Below are 16,605 nucleotides of genomic sequence, written 5' to 3' on the forward strand. Positions count from 1 at the left end.
ACTCTAATGTACAGTCATAGTCCTAACGCTCACAAAAATGATCTGTACGTAAAATAACTTATTCATTTTGTAGGAAAAAAGACCCAAATTCTGATTTTACTCCTTTTTTGTGTGTGTGAGGAAGATCAGCCCTGAGCTAATATCCATGCCAATCCTCCTCTTTTTGCTGAGGAAGACCGGCCCTGAGCTAACATCTATTGCAAATCCTCCTCCTTTTTTTCTTCCCCAAATCCCCAGTAGATAGTTGTATGTCATAGTTGCACATCCTTCTAGTTGCTGTACGTAGAACGCGGCCTCAGCATGGCCCAAGAAGCGGTGCGTGGGTGTGCACCCGGATCCGAACCCGGGCCACCAGTAGCAGAGCGCGCGCACTTAACTGCTAAGCCAACGGCCGGCCCCCCATTGAACCTTTTAATGATTCTGTGACTTTGTGAGTTACTTGTTCTTTCTAGGATTTAGTCGCCTTAATCTGTAATGTAATATTTTTTGCCTGAGTTAAGGCAGAGGGCTGGACCAAATGCTATCTTGAGGTCCTTTTGACTCTAAAATCAAGAGTTCTCTTCTAAGTTTCTCATTTTCTACCAGAGTGTAAGCTACATAAGGGCAACAGCTGTGTTAGTTTTGTATGCTAGTTTATCCATGCATCTGTATTGTATGCTATAAATATTTGCTGAATAAATTTTTCCATAGAAACACTATCTTTTAGGGAGAGGACAGTAGGGGGTAGGAAGAGGGGAGAGAGAGAGCTTTACATTCCTTCTGAAAGACTTAATGCTGGGCCGGCCCCGTGGCTTGGCGGTTAAGTGTGCGCGCTCCGCTGCTGGCAGCCCGGGTTCGGATCCCGGGCGCGCACCGACGCACTGCTTCTCCAGCCATGCTGAGGCCGCGTCCCACATACAGCAACTAGAAGGCTGTGCAACTATGACACACAACTATCTACTGGGGCTTTGGGGGAAAAACAAATAAATAAAATTAAAAAAAAAAAGACTTAATGCTGAACTTGTTAAAGATATGAACACAAATTTCCTGCTGTTCAATTTTTATTTAGTAAATAATATTGTCTGCTAGCATTAGGCAATTTGGGGAACAAAGATTATTTGAGTCTGCCAGTTGGGAGGTGAGGAAGGGAGTAAAACATCTATATGAATAATTATACAAGGTAAAAAGTAAAAATGCTGTAAACGAATTATAGGTATATTTTATATGTTAAGAATCTTTCTAAAATGTATAAAAATCAAATGGCAGTATACTTGTAATTTTTGCCTTGTTCCCACTTGTAGAAATCAGATGCTTAGGAAAAATATCAGGGTCATCGTGGACTTGAGGAGAGTTTCTTTTGGGTTCATTTTGATAAGTAACCTTGAGAGCTTTTGGGGAGACTTAGGACTAATTTAATATTTGTGGAGGAGAGTGATGAATAAAATTTAATAATAAATTTTAATAAATTTAAATAAATAATCTCATATTGCATTTTTGCCTTTGTATTATGAAAATTTTTAATCCTACAGAACATTGTAGCAGTATGTGAGTACCTATATACCCACCACCTAAATGCAACAGTGTTTTGTATTTTTGCCATATTTGCTGAACCATTTAAAAATAAGTTTTAGACATCATGTCACTTCACACCGAAATACTTAAGTATGAATCTCCAATAAAGGACCTTTTCTTCTATGCCTACAATGTTGTTATCATACATAACACAATGATCTAATCTCCAGAAATCATCTAATCCCCAGTCCATATGCATATTTTCCCAGTTGGGTCAACAATGTCTTGTATAGCTTTTCCCCTTCCACACCAGCATCCAGTGAAGGATTGTGCATTACACTGCATTTGCTATTGTGTCTCGATTCTCTTTTAAATTTAAACACTCACTTAAGAAAATGACTTTTTTTAAAAATATTCAGAGCCTTTGTGGGAAGTATCTTTATTTTGCTCTCTGGTTTTTATTTTATTTTATTTTATTTTTTCCCCCAAAGCCCCAGTAGATAGTTGTATGTCATAGTTGAACATCCTTCTAGTTGCTGTATGTGGGACGCGGCCTCAGCATGGCCGGAGAAGCCGTGCTTCAGTGCGCGCCCCGATCTGAACCGGGGCCGCCAGTATCGGAGGGGCGCGCACTTAACCACTAAGCCACAGGGCTAGCCCAATGACTCTCTTTTTAAGAGACCAATTATCTTGTAAAATATCCCACATTCAGAATTCATCTGATTGTTTCTTTGAGGTCTTGTTTAAAATTTCCTCCTTTGTCTTCTGTAAGCTAAGTTAGAGCTAAAGACTGCGTTAAACAGGTGAAACATTTTGGTCAGGATACTGCATAGGTGATGCTGCTTCATATTACATCACACCAGCAGGCACAAAATGCCTGATTGTCACACTATTATTGGTGCTAAGTTTGATCACTGGGTTAAGGTGGTGGTTGGTAGAGGTCTCCGTGGACAAGGAACGTTTTCTCTTTTGTGATTACCAAGTAATTCATGGCATATATTTTGTTACTATGCAAATCCATTTCTCCTTCAGATTTTCACTTAATGGATTTGCTGATTGCTTTTTTAAGGATGGATGTAAGCAGGGGTCACCAAACTATGGCTCCTAGGCCGAATTTGGTCTGCTGCCTGTTTTTGTGAATAAAGTTTTATTGGAACACAGACATGCTCCTTTGTTTACATATTGTCTGTGACTGCTTTCCCACTACTATGGCGGGGTAGAGTAGTGGTGACAGAAACCATATGGCCCTGCAAAGTCCCAAATAGTTATTCTTTGGTTCTTTAAAGAAAGAGTTTGCTGACCCCTGATCTAGGATGTATTGTTCCCTTTTTTTCATTGTAGTAGTGGTAGTGGTATAAAATTGGTGTTTACATAAGTGGTGTTTAGATGTAGCTTCTGCACCCTGATGTTATTCAAGATATAACTGCTTTTAACATGGTTAAAATTGTGAGGTTTTGCTTATGTCTCCAAAACCATAAATTATACCCAATGAATGCTATACATGGTATACAAAATCATATGTTAAAAACATGGAAATATTTCAGATGTAAAAAGAGTTTTAGAGAATAATGAACACCACAGTATTCACTACCCAGCTTAGTTTAGGATATAGAACATTGCCAATATAGCTGAAGCCCTTCTGTAATCTTCTCGGATTCCATCCTTTCTTTCCCACTATCCTGAATTTTGTGCCTACCCTCACATATATGATCTCTATGTATCTATGTCTAAATACCATATAGTACTGTTTTAAGAGATTTTATAGTTTTAGTACATGATCATATATGGAATTCTTTTTATACAATATTTTTTTCACTTAACATTTTTGCAAAGTTATTCCTTGTTGCTCTTTTTTTTTGTAGTATTGAATATGTATTGCATAGTATTCCATTTTATGATTATAACACATTTTGTCTGATCTTTTTGGATGAACATTTGGATTATTTTTGTAATTGTAAAAAGTGGTGCTAAAACATAATATACACGTCTTTTGTGTAATGTATAGGTGAGAGTTTCTCGCACATACTTAGGAGTGTTCATAATTGCTGAATTGTAGGCTGTTCTCATCTTACAACCTACCTAGATACTTCCAAAATTCCTCCAAAGTGGTTGTACCAATTTATACTCCCACCAGTGCTATATAGAAGTTTCTGTTGCTGTGTATCAGTATCAGTGCTGTCCTATATAAATATAATGTCGGCGATACATGTAACTTAAAATTTTCTATTAGTCACATTAACAAAAAAGGAACAGGTGAAGTTAATTTTTTTTTTTTTTTTTTTGTGAGGAGATCAGCCCTGAGCTAACATCCGCCAATCCTCCTCTTTTTTTTGCTGAGGAAGACGACCCTGGGCTAACATCTGTGCCCATCTTCCTCCACTTTATATGGGACGCCGGCACAGCATGGCTTGCCAAGCAATGCATCGGTGCGCGCCCGGGATCCGAACCAGCGAACCCCGGGCCGCCGCAGCGGAGCGCGCGCACTTAACCGCTTGCGCCACCGGGCCGGCCCCCAGGTGAAGTTAATTTTAACGATATATTTTATTTAATCTAGTATATCAAAAATATTTCAATATGTAAACAATAAAAATGAGATTTTTTTGCATTTTCTTTTTTTCTATTAAATCTTTAAAATATGGTATTTTATACTCAACAGCAAATCTCAATTTCGATTAGCCACATTTCAAATTCTTACTAGTCACACATGGCTAGCAGCTACTGTATCATACAGCATAGCCCTATATCCCTGTCTATATTTGGTATTGAGAATCTTGTTCTTCCTTCAATCTGATGAGAGAGAAATGCTGTTTCATTGTGACTTTAATTTTGCATTTTCCTATTACTAGTGAGAGTGAACATTCTCATATGTTTATTGGCCATTTGAATTTCCTCTTTTGTGTATTTTCTATTTTCATTTGCCCTATTTTCTATTTTCCTATTTGTGTTTTTCTTAATGACAAAATCTTATAGGCAGAAATATGGATTTACTTTGCCATTAGGATGCTGGTGTTTTTGTTAATTGTGTTTAAGAGTTTTTAGGGATTAATTAGATGATGTGTCTATAAAATGACACATTAAACATTTTAACTTAAAGGCAGTTTTAAAAATAATTACAGAGGCCCGCCTTGTAATGCTAACTAGGATATCCTTTCTTTTTTTTTTTTTGGTGAGGAAGATCAGCCCTGTGCCAACATCTGCCAATCCTCCTCTTTTTTTGCTGAGGAAGACTGGCCCTGGGCTAACATCTGTGCCCATCTTCCTCCACTTTATATGGGACGCTGCCACAGCTTGGCTTGTCAAGCAGTGCGTTGGTGCGCGCCCGGGATCCGAACCTGCGAACCCCGGGCCGCCACAGTGGAGCACGTGCACTTAACCACTTGCGCCACTGGGCCGGCCCCATAGGATATCCTTTCTTGAAGAAGTATCTTTTAATGTAATGTGTATTTTACTTAGTACCTGCTAGGTGCCAAGGTCACAAGTTAGGGTAGGAGGGGATAAGAAAGGCAAAAATGTTAAAAGGAATGTGGATGATTGTATAGGAGTGGTGAGAGGGTGGTAGGATGAAGGGTTAGGGATGGTGTCAAAGAGGAGGTATTTTATAGGCACCTTGATTTGGTTAGCTCACTAAAAGAAAATGGAACAAATTGACTATGACGTCGGAATGAGCATGATGTACTTGGCCTGTGTAAGGCCTAGGCAGGGCAGGTTAGAGAGGAAGGTTCCAGACTGGGTATTTTGTACTTAATGTCAGTTGGGAAGTGGGAAGTCACTACATATTTTTCAGACAGTTAAGGTGTATTTTAGAAAAATGAAGCTGTTGATAATCCACAGGGTAGATCGAAGGAATCGAGGGAGATTGAATTTAGGGGGACCAACTAAGAGGCAATGAGACAATCCAGATAATAGGTGGTGATGCTCCAGATTAGGGTGGAGGATAAGAGAGATACTTAAAATTTGATGGAACATAGTGACTTGGTGTATAGTGGTTGGATTTATATAAAAAATGTATGGTTTCTAGCCCAAGTTACTAGAAGACGGATTATGAATATGTAAATTAATAGGCAGTTAATGCAAATAGTTAGATTGGGATGTGCAGGTGGTTTGGGTGCAGAGATGAAGATTTTGGTTATGTTATGTTTGAAGATATGTAGAACAGCCAAGCTTGATTAAAATCTAGACTAAAATTCTTCTCAGAAGTCAATATAAAAGTGATAGCTGAGGGCATATGTTTTGGGTTGAAGGCTAAATACTGTTTTGGGGGTCCCATTTTCCTCTTGAATTTAGGAGACTGAAGGAAAAGAATAAACATTAATGATTGTGAGTGTTTTGATTGCAACTGTTTTGAAAGTTGGCAGAAGGGTAAAGAGTTTCAGGTAGGGAGGAGTTATCAGTAGTGTGAAGTGCCACAAAGTACCTTATCTTGAGAAACCTCCTTTTTTAGGACAAGACTGTTGTGTGTGCTAATTCTATCAAGCAGGAGCTAATTTTACTAAGGAAAACATCAGCGTTTGAGCTGTTTTGCCAGAAATATTGGTGATTTTTGTACTGATATGGTATATACATTCTATCATGAGAAACAGTGTCTATATGAAACAGTCTAAATATGTTGGTCATACTATGACCATGCTCCAGGGTAAAGTAAATTCACTTTTGTGAGCGTTAGGACTATGACTGTACATTAGAGTCATGTTCTGTTCCACTTCACTGACTACTCATAAACATAGCACTAAAATAATTAGACAATCAAACCTATAAATAAAATTTCCTCTGAAAGCCTCGTGAAACCTTTACTGTCTGATTTTTTTCTTAAATTGGTTTTTGTAATCTGCAGCCATTTATTTGGGAGGGAAGAGAGAACAAAGAACAATTAGAAGTAAAATCATGTAGCCCTGAACTTATTTTAATGTCACTGCTAATTGAAAAACTATTGGGATTAGGAAGAGCTGTTATTTTATTCCTGGGCTTCTTTGCTGAAGTTAAAAAGGTGATCTCTGTCAATATGTCTGAAATCAATCTTATAATAAAACGATCAAGCATAAAATCATGAAGTCCAAGCCCTTGTTTCATCATCCAGGTTGTCAAATACAGATAGGACATGAACTCCCTCTGATTTCAGTGACATTAGCTGAAAAATTTAGTGTTGTGGTCAAGGGAAAAAGCTCTTTTACCTTATAATATTAAACTTTTAATGGACGTGTGCAGATAGCAGGTGATATGTTCTTTATACGGGCCTAAACTTTCTTTAGGCTTTGCCTCAGTCTTCCAAATCTATTAGGACCCAAAATTTTTGAAAGTCGTCCTCAGCAAAAAGAGGAGGATTAGCATGGATGTTAGCTCGGGGCTGATCTCTCTCACAAAAAAAAAAAAAAAAGGTTCAATGGGAACCTCAAACAGGGTCTTCTGCCTCCTAGTTTAGGTACTCTTTCCACTTATGGTATACCACTTAGTAGCAGCAGCAGTAAGAGTATTAATAATAGTTAAAACAAGAATAGAAAGCACTCAAATGTTAGTGGTTACAATGTATGGTAACGGCTTTACATGGATTATCTCAATCCAACAATTTTATGAAATATATTATCATCCTCACTTTACAAATGAGAAAACTGAGGTTTAGAAACATTAAGTAACTGCTTTAAGTTATCCACCGATGGAGTGGTGGAACAGGGGTTCAAATCCAAGTAGTCTGACTTTTGAGTGCATATTCCCAATCACCATCCTCCTTCTGGAACTTTTTCCAGAAACATTACCCACTGCAAGTATAAAGCCTTCTTATACTTAATAGACACTTACAAACATACACAAGTAAACAGTGCTAAGCAACCTATAGCTTTACCTAAAAACACAGAGTAGAAAAAATTCAGAAATATGTATCTAAATCTGCTGAGTAGATGCCTCATGCACATTTGTGAAAAAGTAACCTCAGTCTGTGGACATAGAACAGTTTTCATTCTTCCGTGACTAAGAAGAATTTTAACATTATCAAGGCATTACTCTCAAACAATACAGTTAAAGCCCCAAAACACACTCTTTTAAAGTCATCACCATTTGGCCAACCCCTCTGACCATCTTTCATGTCTAATCCTGAAGCGACTGCTATCTAGCATCTCCCAAACTTTGTTAGCCAAAATATCTGACGACAATTAAATATCACACTTATTTTTACCTTGTTAGATTGTTTTCAGTCCTCTTAAAACTGCAGGGTCAATGTTATTCCAGCCAGCTCTCTATAATTAACTCTGTATCTCTACTCCTTTATATTTAAAATACACCTTATACTTGACTCCATGATTTGGCCATGCAACACACATCCAAACAAAAACAAAAGACCCACCTACATGAATTCTACTCTGTAGGGTGGTCATAAAGTCTGAAAACATAGATATTATTTTAACATTTCTCTACTATAACATCAATAAACCATTTATTGTGTACGCATCTGTGTTTCCAGACCTGGTGGCCACCCTATATTTAAATAAAAATCAAGTAAGCAAAGACAGAGGCAGAAAAAGCAACACAAACCAAAAGCACAAGAGAACAGCCAATAATGTGAACTAAAATATAAACCTATCACTGAGAAAAAGACTCAAGACGTAGGATAAGAGCAATAATGGAAACTAAATCATCACTAACCCTTCCAAACGTGTACTTCTCCTACAAACCAGAGCTAGATTTTATAAAACAAAAACCAAAAAAAGGAAAGTATAACTGAAAACTATTGTGTATGAAGCTGAAGTTATCATTGCACTTTCACATTTTTATTCAAAACACCCCAGAACAACTGAATAGAAAGAAATTAGACTCGGTTTCCTTATATTTAGGACCTATAACCACCAAAGCTTTAATAAAATTCTGAATTATATAAACAAAACCAACTATAAGAGATAGTTTAAGAAATTAAGTAGAGTTGTTTTTATTTTGTTTTTAAATCTAAAATACAGGCACTCAAAGATATCCAAATGAACAGCTTAATGAACCTGGTCTGAATTACAGTAGTAAATTTAGTATATTCAAAAAGTTCAAGCTCAGGGCCGGCCCTGTGGCTTGGTGGTTAAGTGCGCGCGCTGCGATGCTGGTGGCCCGGGTTCGGATCCCGGGTGCGCATCGAGGCACCACTTCTCCGTTCATCCTGAGGCCGAGTCCCACATACAGCAACTAGAAGGATGTGCAGCTACGACACACAACTATCCACTGGGGCTTTGGGGGGAAAAATAAAATAAATAAAATCTTTAAAAAAAACAAAAAACAAAAAAAACAAAAAGTTCAAGCTCTTTTGCACATCAGCATTTTGATAAAAGTGATAAATACAGTTAGAAAAATATATTGAAAGTGAAACTAGTCATGCGAAGGCTTATTTGGGTGCTATAAATGAGGTCTCTTAGGTCATGAATGGCACTAGTGTTCATTTTTATACTGAGGCACTGAAACAAACAAAGTTCATTTGCTTTAAAATAAAAAACAAATCAATGTCATTTCACTGCAGCAAGCAAGATCACATGAGACTGACTCAATGACTCACAAATGAAAGCGAAAGACATTATGCATTAAAATAAAAACAAAGATCAAAGATCTCTCATGCTTATCTTAAGTGTGCAATGTTTGTGTAAACTTAGGAAGAGACATCTTTACCAAACTGGATCATCACTAGGAAAGCTCTAGAACAGAAAGCAGAAAACTCAGCACCTGCTTCATATCTAAGAGCAATAGGACATCCTCGTGCAGAAATTTACAATGCAGGAAACAAAGGCACAACTTGAAGTAACACACCACAGCTATGGAATTAAGGGAAGCAGTGACAAACACACACCAATCTGAGCACAATAAACCAAGAGATAGATTGGCTCCATCAGCTATCTTCAACAGAACTGTCAAATATCCAGAGAAAAGAAGTAGCAGTCACAAATCAGTGACAGCGTATCCAGACACTACTGGCCAATCACTAGTCTTTCAGCTGTACTCATAAAAGACCAGAACAGCAACAGGGTCTTTTCCACACACAAACGACAACATATATTTTATAGGTACATCCCAAGTTATTTAAACCAGACTTGTTAAAAAGTCCTGTTCACTCTGCTCCCATTATGTCACCTTTTCTCCCATTCTCCAGTCCAGGAACTCATCTATCCAAGGTGGGACAGTAAATGGAAACACTTGAAACCCCTAGCTTCCCCTATACCTAATGTAGGGATCTCTTTTCTATCTTTGGCTCACCTTTTAATCTTAGATACAACAATATTCCCCTCTTCCTACTTCCTCTTTTCATATTCCAGTGTTTGTCCAGTTACAGGAAGATGTTTCTTTCCTCTCTTGTTAAAAATAGTAAAGCTGTAATCACAGCTTCTAACCATACTGTAGAAAACACCATACATCCCAAATTTTCCACTCATAATTTAAGCCATCCACAAAGGGAGCACAGTTGTAATGTAAACTGAGGAAGAGTGTTTGTTACCAGAATCTAAGATCGATGAGGGCAGGGATTTTGTCTGTTTTGTTCTGTCTCCAGCCTGGTATGGTGCCTTGCATATCAGAAGGCACTCAGTGAATGCAATAATGGGGGGTGGGGGCGTGGGGGCTTCAAACTAAATACTATTAAACTCTATTGAATTCTTTTACTTCTCAGTAGGTTGGTAACCTAGAGTAAGTATAAGTAACAGGAAGCCTCTCATATCTAAACTTGATCTCCCATACATTCTATCATTTAGAGTTGCTTTGAGTTAATTATTTCCTCTTTGTAAGGGACTAAGAAGAAGGGCCGACATAAATCGAAATATAATGATGTACACCTGAAATTTATATAATATTATAAACCAATGTTACTTCAGTAAAAAATAAAATAAAAAATAAATCTAAAAAAAAAAAAAGAAGGGCTGTTTGTATTCAATAGATAATACCAGTTCATTAACTCAGAGTTGACTGCTTTAATCAGAAGGGGGGAACAGAAAAACTCTTTGCCAACAAGGGGTTAAGCACCCATGAGGGCCAGCGCCATGGCATGGTGATTAAGTTCAGGGCCTATGCTTCGGGAGCCTGGGGTTCACTGGTTCGAATCCCGGGCACAGACCAACGCACCGCTCATCAAGCCACGCTGTGGCAGCGTCCCACATACAAAACAGAGGAAGATGGGCACGGATGTTAGCTCAGAGCCAATCTTCCTCAGCAAAAAGAGGAAGATTGGCAACAGATGCCAGCTAAGGGTCAATCTTCCTCACCAAAAAAAATAAAAATAATTAAAAAAAAAAAAGTACTCATGAGTAATATGAACACTCCTAGATTCTCCTACTCATAAGAACATCTATTAACTATCTCTTTTCAATATTAGGAGTGCACTTATACATATCCACAGAAAGAAAATAAAATGCAATTAGATTTAAGAATCAGTGACATTACTCTCAAGCTTTAAAGTGCTTTGAAATCCTTCATAACTTCACAAATTACTCCATATAACCTTTTTCAAATCTGCTTCTCAGGTATGTACTACCTAACAAACAAAATCTATTCACTTGGGTTTTTTCTTATATTACAAATTTGTTTATCCCTGATGACATAACCACGTTTTAAAACAGTTTTCCATGTAGGTAAAGGTTTTTCACGTTTTTATCATACAAATGCACTTTTCATTCACAACCTGTTTTGAAGTGGAGGACATTCTATGTGGACAAAAAAGCACAGCAATACTAGAGCCAGGTCTTATCCTCCCTGTATCACTGCCAGTAATCTGTCCCATCTCAGAAAGTAAGACAAGTTCCTTACATTCAACAGGAGTCTTCCAACGTCTGTCTCTCTCTCCTCTAAGTATCACAACACGTTTAGCAGATCTTCTTTTGTTTAAAAGGATTTTATGTTTCTAAACCTTAAGATCGTTAATTTTCAAGAAACAAATCAATTTATAGCCAATAAATATAATCTTGACATTGCAACATACTCCAAAAGAAAACTGAATCCAACTTATTTTTAGCAAGTTAATATTAAACTATTTAGTAAGTCATAAAAGCTTTAAATTAGTAAACTGTGCTTTAAATGTTACAAACCATGTTAAACGTCTAAATACACGAACAAGTTAAAATACTACAATTGATTGTTAAGTTACTGGATTCTTAAAGTTAAATAAGTTATTACAAAGGGTATCATTATAAAAGGTATATGTTATGCCAAGAAATAATAAGATATTGTAGATGTGGTTACAAGTTAGCTGTAGGAAAAGAAAAAGAAAAAAATTTCCTTGAAGAACTCAACTCCTCTGTATCATGACTTACCATAATCCAGAGCAAAATGTTTATCTCTGTTATTAACATTAAATTGAAGTGGAGAAATAAAACACTCTGAAATTCGAATGAAAACTTAAAAAAAAGGCATGAGCTACCATATGGTATTTGTTTCCTAGGTTGCTAGATTATACTAAAAAGTAAATCTCAAAATCTTTATCAAGTCTGAGAAGTGAAACTACAGTATATAAGACTACATTTTTGGAAAACTTCATAACTATCAAGAATTTAGTAAAGACTTCTTTTTATCATAACACTGATCCAACTACCTGATCAAAAAAAATGTTAGTCTAAATGGCAGTCTTGGGCCAGCCCTGTGGCTTAGCGGTTAAGTGCGCGTGCTCCGCTGCTGGTGACCCGGGTTCGGATCCCAGGTGCGCACCAACGCACTGTTTCTCTGGCCATGCTGAGGCCACGTCCCACATACAGCAACTAGAAGGATGTGCAGCTATGACATACATACAACTATCTACTGGGGCTTTGGGGTAAATAAATAAATAAATAAATAAATAAAATTGAAACTGTGGAAAGTAAGAAAAGTAATAGATTAAGAATAAAATTTGGGGGGCCGGCCCCGTGGCTTAGCGGTTAAGTGCGCACACTCCACTGCTGGCAGCCCGGGTTCGGATCCGGGCGCGCACCGACACACTGCTTCTCCGGCCATGCTGAGGCCGCGTCCCACATACAGCAACTAGAAGGCTGTGCAACTATGACATACAACTATCAACTGGGGCTTTGGGGGAAAAAAATAAATAAAAATTAAAAAAAAAAAATCTTAAAAAAAAGAATAAAATTTGGGGAGCAGCAACATTTAGAAAAAATAAAAATAAAAAATAAATGGCAGTGTTCTTTAGGGGAAAGAGGGGGAATATAGATGGAATGTTGAAAAGTGTAATGCAAGTCAAATCTACACAAAGAGGTTAAATCACATTAGAAATGTTTCATTTGAAAAAAAGATTCCAAAACGGCTAATCGAATATTAGAATACTTAAATTAGTCTAAAAGACCAAAAGTGATTTGACTTTAAATCAATATTTTGAAGTAAACAAGTATCACCAACAAAAACAAGGATAAAATAAGGACAGATCATGAGGCCCATCCATGTACCTTTTTCTTCACCTCTACTTGATAGATCAGCTGCTACAAGCTGATGACAAGCTCTGTCATTTTATAAATTTTATGACAGTCAAGCAAAAACTACAAAAACCAATATTCCCCAAATCTATCCTATTTTACCTTCACTATTTAGTTTGAGTACAGGATAGTGAGATGGGAAGTAATCCAGATTACACTTCCCGGATTCACCCAGTTTCTAGGAATCTTATCTCATATCCCCAATTAATCAGTCCTGTTAATCCACAATTCTGCTGATGTAATATGTAAGATACTTTCTACAATAAAACTTTAAAGTTGCTAATATAAATAGCAGTATTCAGTTTCAATGCAAATTCTGAAATTAGTTCACTAAGGAAAAATTAAGAAGATTGAATTACCATGTGAAAAATCATTGAAAATCCAGAAATAACCATATTCCCCAAAATACTCTTACCACTAATCATAATTTTACATTTTATTCTAAGTATTACTTGAATATATTTTGCTATCGGAATTTTGGAATTAAAAAATTTTTAACTATTATATTTCTGATACTATCAGTTGTTTCCCAAATAATTTTTGCTTAAAATCAGTGACACGCATATTTCACAGAAAAAGTAAAATAAGGTGTTATGTTTTAATAAGTTAATTTTATTCACTTTATTAATATCTTATGAAGGATCACTGTAAAGTTACAATCATACTATTTTACTACTTTCTATGCTAGGTAATGTCACAAAATACTTTAAAATAGTTACATATACAAATACTCATATAATGTAGATAATATGTGTAACTAACACCAACGAGTGTGGGGAAAAAAAAAAATTCACTCTCAGTATCATGTACAATAAAAGAAATGTTTACCAACCCATTTACAAGGACATGTTTGCAATCCTTCCACTATTGGCTCAGCCAGTTTTTAATAAATCTCCACCATCACTAAGCTATACCATGGCAAATTCTACTCTTCCAAGAGTGCCAAGAGACAGTCTATCAGCATCACATTTTAATTCAAAAGACTCCATAAAAAACGTATGTTACAGGAAAATAAACTTTCAACAAGAGTCACTTTTTTAGACCTTGTCAACTTGTGAATCAGGTGTTCTTAGAAGCACAACTATTTAGACACACCACCATTCCTTCAGATGATGTAATTACTGACATAAAATAGTATTTAATGACTGGACCATCAGACAAACTGAAAAGGCTTTCACCTATTCCTGGAGTCTTCATAAAAATCAGACACCCAGTACAAGAAAACAGGTGTTGAAAGCTCTGCTGGTCACTTCTAAGGGAATACTCACTGCATGAACAAATCCAAAGGATAATGTACAAGAAACTGGGGAAATCTTAACTAACACATATGAAAGAGCAAATAAAAATACTGCTTTATGCTGATAACATATTGCAGTGCTCAGACACTGCAATAAGACTTTACGAGAGCAAAAATAAACGAAGAGGGGAAAACACAAACCACCACCATTAAAAAAAAAAAAAGACAAAGACGACATTGAGAGAAGTTAAGAAGCACAGTAAAAATCAAGATTATCCCTGAAATAAAATCTGTTGACTAAAAAAATCTGTTCTAAATACTAAATTTTAAAAGCTCTATTGAAATGACACATTGCCCATTCAGGAGGCCTACAAAAATTATTTCTTTAAAAAATTACAATTTTAATACTATAACTTCAAATATATTTTTTTAAAGGCCTGTATACTTGGAAAAGACCATTATAATAATTAAAATAACTTGCCTCACTATTCATTTAGAAATGCTCTATTTAAAAGTAGGCCAACAATAAGAAGTTTGCCATTGCACAACAGAGAAAGTAAATGAAATAATGTCTATTAACATTCAGTGTCGATGGCATGTTTCTCCATCTCCTAGAACATACCAACTTACACTGTCTACCCTGAACAATTTACCACTTCTACATCCATGCAGTAGCTCAAATGAGTTCCTGTGTTAATCTCACAATAAACCTCAGTAATTCTCACATCACAGGAGTTGTAAACGTTTAACAGAAAAAGAATGTTTTTCCCAAAATAGCTACATAACACTAAGACTACTCAAATTCCTAAATAATCCTTTTACAAGACTCCTGCCAACTTTATTTTGATACATTAAACATGTGGAGCCTATTTTAAAAGGTCTTTAACTGTGATTTCATCAAAACAGCTTCCTAGTTGTTCTTATGTCTTCTTTTTAAAGTTTTTGAGCTGTTTTTAAGCCAACTTGAATACTGATGAATGTGGGCCGCTATCAAATGCTTAGGAAGTGCCTTTGCCAAATAAGATGGACAAATGTTCTCGATCTAATAAATCTGACATTAGAGGTCATGCAACTCAAAAAATAAAATAACTATTTCCAACACATTGAAAAATTACTTCAGAGTTACTTTCACACTCTAAATTTAATAATACAATCTATCTTTTTAAAGGATGTTAGGCTCGGTTAAATTATAAAAAACTCATCTGCCACATAAAGCTGGTGAGTCTACTCTTAATGGGTCTCCGGTAGATTTGGGGTTCTGACGATAGGAGTTTCATTTAAGAACTTCACTGCTAAAAACGATGACATCTGAAAAGGACTGCTGGGGAAAGCAGGGAAGAGAAGCCTGGAGTCTGCTGAGAAAAGAGAAACGATTTAAAGGCACTAAGGAGGAAGGAGGTGGTGAGACGCAGAGAGAGAAGAACGAGAAAGAAGATTTAACAAGGAAGTGAAGTGGAGCGCAGAACAGGGCAGAAGCAGATGAGGAAACAAATGGGAAAAGGTAGTGTTTTCAAATAGGCATGGTTCAGGAAGGGATGAGTTAAGGCCTGGGGTAACCCCAGCGCCTTCGTGTGAAAGAGATGCTCGCAGACTGAAGAAGAGAATAGAGGCAAGTAGTTGACTTCCAGGCGTTGGAGCCAACTACAATTCCTGCCCCGAGGCTCGGACGAGCGCACAGGCGGCGGCTGGGGTAGGGGCCTACCCAGGAGCCAGGCCCGGCGTCCCGCTCCCCCGGGCTCCGCGGCAGGAGGAGAGGCGAGGATAAGGCAGGCAGAGGCCCCGGCCGCAGCTCGGCGGCACCCCAAAGCGGTCCGGGGCCTCGGCGGTGCCCGCGAGCCGTTTCCCCCGCGGCGGGGCGCCGAGCGGCCTTACCTGGGGCGAGGGAGGGAGGCGAGGTCTAGGGCGTCCACTCGCGCCCGCCGCAGAGCCCCCCGCTGCACTCAGCCCAGGCTTCCAACGGAGGCGCGACCCTGCCTCAGCCGCCGCTTCCCCCTTGGGGTCTCGGCCACCGCCTCCGCCGCCGCCGGGGCTGTTTACACCGTCGGGCCCCGCACGCCGCCGCCGCCGCCGCTGCCGCCTTCTCTCCACCCTAGCGCCGCTGCCGATTCGGCCGCCGCCACCTCCTCCGCCGCAGCCTCGTCTCTCTGGAGCATCTTCCAGCCACCGAACCCTGAGAAACAGAGACTCCAGCCGCGCCGGCAGGAAACTCCCCCGCAACTGCTAGGGGGACAAGGCGGTCAGAGCACCGGCGGCTTTTCCGCCATTGAGCAGCAGTGGCTCCGGCGGCTTCTGCAACCCCCTCCCCGCACCCCGTCCTTCCCCGCCCCTCGACGAGCCCCTCCCCCAGCTCCCACCCATTGGGACGCCGCGCGGCCTCTCGCTGTACCCGGTTTGCTGAGCAGCCCGTCAATCACCGTCCTCCCGCCCACTTCGGCGGCCCTGTACCTCCGTACGTAGTTTTCCCCGCCCACAATGCCCCGCCTC

General features: G+C 38.5%; 1 protein-coding gene across 3 annotated transcripts in view; it reads right to left on the reverse strand.

The window, feature by feature from the left end:
* Nucleotides 1-16,402, reverse strand: part of PPM1B (protein phosphatase, Mg2+/Mn2+ dependent 1B) — a 77,839-nt gene extending 61,437 nt beyond the window's left edge. Inside the window, exon 1 of one of the 3 annotated variants that reach the window (XM_004436702.3) lies at nt 15,994-16,399. The gene's annotated coding sequence lies outside the window, so the exon portion shown is untranslated. Of the gene's footprint in view, nt 1-15,993 lie in introns of all 3 variants that reach the window. The other 2 variants (XM_014792318.2, XM_004436701.3) reach the window with 2 other exon arrangements.
* Between the last annotated feature and the right edge of the window lie 203 nt (nt 16,403-16,605).

The sequence above is a fragment of the Ceratotherium simum genome, chromosome 11 (genome assembly GCF_057802395.1).
Source record: "Ceratotherium simum simum isolate JZ-2026a chromosome 11, ASM5780239v1, whole genome shotgun sequence".
In the NCBI taxonomy this organism is placed as follows: Eukaryota; Metazoa; Chordata; class Mammalia; order Perissodactyla; family Rhinocerotidae; genus Ceratotherium; species Ceratotherium simum.